The sequence below is a fragment of the Phalaenopsis equestris genome, unplaced genomic scaffold (genome assembly GCF_001263595.1).
Source record: "Phalaenopsis equestris unplaced genomic scaffold, ASM126359v1 Scaffold212363, whole genome shotgun sequence".
Lineage (NCBI taxonomy): Eukaryota > Viridiplantae > Streptophyta > Magnoliopsida > Asparagales > Orchidaceae > Phalaenopsis > Phalaenopsis equestris.
Window position 1 is genome coordinate 54556 of NW_018231297.1, and position 6413 is coordinate 60968.

The window sequence follows — 6413 nt, forward strand, 5'->3', positions numbered from 1 at the left end:
TGTTACTGATTTTACTACCACTAGACTCACGGGCTGTCGACCAGTTAAGTCACTTCTGGGTCCGAGAATTCTACCAACTACCAGTCATAGGGATGTTCTTAAAAATCCAAAGGATAAGACGAAGAGGTTACTCAGTACCATATCAAGTCTACACCATGGGGAGCATACCTCTCTTTGACATGCTGATAATATCAAGTCTGCACCATGGGGAGCTTACCTCTCTTTGACATGCTGATGTTCCTAGTGAGACACTCCGTCTCAAGACACCACCATCAAATAAAAGGGTATGGATACCCAATGTCACCGTACTAATACGGTTCAGTGAGCCCATAGGGTAGAATCATGGAATAAGGCAAGGGTTTGAAGTATCCAGCATGGTCGCCGCAATTGCTAACGAGATGGAGGAGTAAGTGGAAGAGGTCTAGCAGGGTCCTCCAGACCTTAAGACAATCCAAGAATCAATAATCGAAGAAAAGGTCGAAAAGCTCAAAGTTGAGATTTGTGAGTTAGCCCGAGAACATGGAGTTTCCATTCATGATGATGAAGATTTTGACTTATGATTACCTCGAAGAAAATTTCATGGATGTCCATGTCATCAAAACTAGAGCCACTGCATCTGCGTGTGATGCTCAACCTCGCATTGAGGAGAACACTGTAGATGAGCTGCGTAGGGCAATCTTCCTAAGGGATGAGCAAATCAGCTAAATGGAGAAAAAGGATGGAAGAAATGGCTGCTGTCATGACCGCCATGGCCACAGTTCAGGGACAGTCTCAACCCCTAGAGTTAGCTTCTCCAAAAATCAATCAGCTAAAAATTATACACTCAAAGATGAAAGGAGGAAGTCACCTCAGCAAATAGGGATGATCAACAAAAGAAGGATTCTCCATCAAGCGCCATGCTAGAAGAGGAATTTATACAAATTATACAAATGGTTGAGCAAGTTCGGGAGGCCTTAATCCAATCTAAGGGTGGTGCATTGATTTTGAAGGGTAGACCTTACTCAGAGGAGTTTGATGTCATACCGTACCCCAAAGGTTTTTTGTCACCAAACTTTAAGATATTCCATGGGACTAGAAATCCCAAACAACATATAGCACATTTCTGAGCCAGTTGCGGTAATGCTAGAGGAAATAAAGCTTTTTTCTTTCAAAAGTTTGTCAGCAGGCTGTCAGGGATCGCTTTTAACTAGTACCCAATGGATCAGTCAAGTCATTCGGTGAGCTAGAATAGTTGTTCGTGAAAAGATTTACTAGAGCGCAACACCACGTCACTATTGGAGACCTCATAATGCAGAAGCAAAAGCCCAACAAGACTTTAGTGGACTACATTTTGAGGTGGAGTAACCTTAGCATGAAATGTGAACCTCAGCTATACAAACATCACGCAATTGAGATCTTACTCAAGAGCACCCATGGGCTAGTAGCCTTCATGTTTAAAGGGGCTCACCATCAAATCCTTCGAGAAGCTACTCAGCAAAGCTAGCAGTCTTCAAGAAGAAATCAAACATATGGATTCTCATGAGAAGTTTGAAAAGTTTAAGGCAAATAGAGTATTTAAAAAGAAGTCTGGAACAGTGACAACGGTCGGTAAAGGAAAACAACCAATGAAGATATTTGCAGAAAATTGCACCAGAATTCTTGTCAGTCATTATCGCAGCATGCTCAACAACAAACACAATAGTATGGCCAGTCTAGCCAGCAATCATCTCAGGGTACCGAATAGAGAACAGGAAAATTTCCATTGCAAAATGAAGGAAAGTGGTGTACTCCTTCAAAGATGAAGTTGTACCCAAAATGTTTAGAAGTCTGATGAAGAAACCCGAGTTCAGACTACCAGATTGAAAGAAACCAGAAGAGGTCGACAAGAAGGATCAACCAAATTATTGTCCATAGCACAGATTGTTTAGACACACCATAGAGGAATGTTTCATTTTTAAGGATTGGCTCGAGAAAAATCTTAAAGAAGTGATTATAACAATCCCGAAAGAATATCTAAAAGAACCTGAAAATTTTTCTATAAATATGATTTCGACCAAGCCAATCTCTTTGATTGACCTGTATATTGAAAAAGATGGATGGAGTACAGTCTGGAGCAAATCATCCAAGAAGATACTAAACTAGATCCATAATGCATCAGTGCAAGCTTCCGTTCGAAGACTTTGGCCTGCCAAGACTGAGATGAAAATTTTGCCAAAAGATCCATCATCTTCAAAGATAAAGAAGAAGAAGAATACAACCATGAAGACTGATAGCACGGGGGTAGGATAGGGGCTGCCTCTGCTAGATTGGTTCTCTCGGATTTGGGGAAGAAAATCTTCGAACCCTTGACCTTGTATGATTATCTTTTTGCCCTTTCGGGGTCTTATGATTATAATGATTATGATTTCAGCTACGTTTTAACTATTTCTATTGATAACATAATCGACTGTGACCGATCTAGCTTTGATCTCGATTCCTAAAACGATCCTCAAATCATGCTTGATGTGCTTGAGTCCAATGAACTGGCTAACAAGACCGAAGAAGACATCGACAGTACCACTTACGATAGCACCGAGAGTGAGGAGTCAATCCTCGAGTGCCACAATGCACCAATTGCTATTAGCTTGGATCTCTCCGACAAAGAAGAAACACCAAAAGATTTTACAATGAAATCTCAAGAAGAAGAAATTACAAAAGTAAACTTAAGAAGCGGGAAGGTATTACCCCCCGAGAACAGCTCCGACAGATAAAGGAAAGCAAATAGTAACTCAAAAATAGCTACCTCCACCTACGCCAGCTGAAGAAACACATAACCAAGAGAAAATTGGAGGACCATACAAAGTGGGCTACAATGTGCTAGCTCATCTTAGGAAGTTGTCAACCAAACTAAGCATCTATGATGGTTTAATTTTGTCAAAGGAGATGAGAGAGTCTCTGGTTACAGCTTTACATGACCCTAGAGATTTGCTTAGCCTAGTTGGCCATCACATCTTCGGATGAAGTTTGCTTATTGAAAGAATAGTCTGGAAAACCTTTACAGATGAAGACTTGTTGCTCGGTACTGCTAAGCATAAATGTCCACTCTATATCTTCGTTAACATCAGTAGATTTGTATTGTCTAGAATTCTAGTAGATCTCGGAGCATTTCTCAACTAGATGAGTCTACGGACATTAGCCCTTGGATCAATTACATTACTGATGAAAGCTGGAGAACTAGTAACAATCGCTAAATTTCATATCAGTCGAGATCTCTTTCAACGCTCTACTAGGTCGACCATGGATTCACGAACACAACATGGTTCCGTCATCTCTACACCAGTGCATCAACTACTGAAAAGAAGGACAAGAACAATGCATCAAGGGAAATTTATAACCTTTTTCTGTTCATGAAGTTGGCATTCACGAAGACGCTGCTTACTACTCACCTCTAAAGAAAACTGTCTTCTCTCGTGAGGTTATGACGGATAAAAGTGAAGATCTAGAAGAATTACAATGGCAAGGCCATTCAACTCCACTTCAACAATCTTCCACCACTCTTTTGCAACGAGTTGATGGAGGTTTCTTTAGTTCGCGCACCCGGGGTCAAGGCTAGGGACGTGGACGAGCAAGAACCATTTTAACTATTGAATGGACTAGGCATACCATCAACATTGATGATGAAGAAAGTTCTGAAGATGAAATCATGATGAGAAATCATGATGACAAAATGGAAGAAACCACAGTATGAAATATCCTTAGAAGATACAGAGAAAAGAGAATATGAGACAATGTATGATCGGATAAACCACTATGTGAACGCCATGACCCTTTCTCTGATTCTCCTTCAAAAGGTCAAGAGTTTAGTGGTCAAGGAAGTCCGTAGCGCTGGTTCAAAGCCGATCAAGTTTTACCATGCTTCTGCTTCGAATAATCTTGAAAATCATGTAAATTTGGATGAGGATCCTAATGAATTAGTGGAATTGCCTTTTGGTTATTTTTTACCTTGTGTACAAAAGTTAATTCAACAAGGGCATTTGCCAAAATAAATACTAAAAGACAAACTTCAACTTTTTGAATATTTGTGGAATAATTAAAGTCGAACTCTCGACTCAAAAGAGGGTCTCGGATTTGGTACAGTCGGACCAGTCGACGACTTTGAATTTTGCATGGTTATTACTAGTGAATCGGAAGGGGATTGCCTCGATATGGAGGACGACTCTACTGATCAGCTGATAGAAAATGCTCTGCCAGAATTTGAGGAAGAAATTAATCTAATCAACTGTTGATGAATTAAATGAAATTAACCTCAAGACGGCAGAGCAGCCCCGACTTACATTTATAAGTTCTCTACTCAATAACGAAGAATCTTTAGAATTAATTAAACTGACAATAGAATTCAAAGATTGCTTTGCATGGAGTTATGATGAGATGCCAGGACTGTCAGCAAAGGTTACAGTTCATAAGCTCGGGGTGGACAAAGATATGACCCCAGTAAAATAAGCTCCAAGAAGAATGCGCCTTGAGATAGAGTAGCAAGTCATTGCCGAGGTGAAGAAATTAATAGACGCCAACTTTGTAAGAGAAGAGCAATACCCCACATGGTTAGCTAACACTGTACATGTTAAGAAGAAAAATGGACAAATCTGTGTTTTTGTCGCTTCAGGGATTTGAACAAATCATGTCCAAAAGATGAATTTTTGTTGCCAATACCAGAAATTATGGTGGACATCACTTCGACACATGAGATTTTCTCCTTCATGGATGGGTCATCATGATACAATCAAACCAAGATGACTTCCAAAGATGCAGCACTTACAACATTCAAAACACTGATTGGGATCTTTTGCTACACAGTGATGTCATTTGGGTTGAAGAACGCTGGAGCAACATACTAATGAGCCATGACAAAGATTTTTTATGATCTCATTCACAACTAAGAGGAATGCTACATGGATGATTTGGTCATCAAAAGTAAATGAAAGATAGACCATTTACGCAATTTTGAGGATCGTGTTCGAAGGGTTACGACGATATCAGCTCAAGATGAATCCCTTAAAATGCGCTTTTGGTGTTACCTCTGGGAAATTTCTATGATTTATTGTCCGTTATCGGGGAAATGAGATCGACCCGGATAAAATTAAAGTTATCTTAGAAATGCCTCCACCCAAAACTTTGAAACAACTACTTTCCTTCCAAGAAAACTTGGCATATCTGAGTCACTTTATTTCTATTCTCTCAGGTAGGTGTGAGCCCTTCTCGGCATTAATTAAAAAGGACGCCAAATTCGTTTGGGAGGAGAAATGCCAGCGGGCCATTGAGGAAGTTAATCAATATTCAATGACGCCTCCTATTTTAGCAGTCCCTCTCCCTGGGAGACCTTTTATACTTTATACCGTGGCCTTAGATGACTCCCTTGGAGCCCTCTTAGCCCAAGTCAATGACGAGGGTAAAGAAAACACACTTTACTACTTGAGTCTTCATCTAATACCGATAGAGATAAGGTATCCGCCTATTGAGAAGCATTGTTTCATCTAATACCGATACAGATAAGGTATCCACCTATTGAGAAGCATTGTCTAGCTTTGAATTTCACCGCCTAGAAGCTCAGACACTACATGCTTTCTCGTAGGATTACCCTAATTTTGAAAGTTAATCCATTGCAATATTTGATGACCCGACCCACACTCTCTGGACGTATAGCCAGATGGTCAATGATTTTATTGCAATTTGATATAACTTTTGTTCTCCTTAGTGCTATCAAGGGAAAAAGTTTAGCAGACTTCCTCGCTGCACACCGACTTCCAACTAGGCCCCCTCTTAATGATGAACTATCAGATGAACATATATTACAAATGGAATTCTCCAGTGTGCATTGTTGTAAGATGTACTTCGACAGAGCTTCATCAGCCAGAAAAGACAAAAGATCAGGCATAGTTATACCAGGCAAAGCAGGGGTTGGTTTGATCTTTATCATACCAAATAAAGGTATGTTGAGGTTCTCATACCACCTGACAGAGCCATGTACCAACAACAAAGCGAAATATGAAGCCTTAATTACTGGGTTGGAGTTGGCAATTTTGACGGACATAACATATATTGTCGTCTATGGTGATTCACAACTCGTCATCCAACAAGTTGTTGGACAATACAGGATTTTGAAGCCAAGGTTACCAGAATTTCACTGATACACCATGAAGGTACTCGAGCAGATTCCTAATGTGATTTTATACCACGTTCCTTGGGGAGATAATGCGCATGCTGACGTTCTAGCAAAATTTACAAAAGAATTAGCATGTCCCCCAGAAGAATTTGTTGACATCACGATACGAGGAAGACATGTTCTGTCTCGAATCCACCTTGATAATCTATATAAGCTTGGAAAAGAAGAAGAAATGATGATTGTGGTTGCTGACAACAACAAAGATTGGTGTAAGCCATTAATAGAATATTTGCAT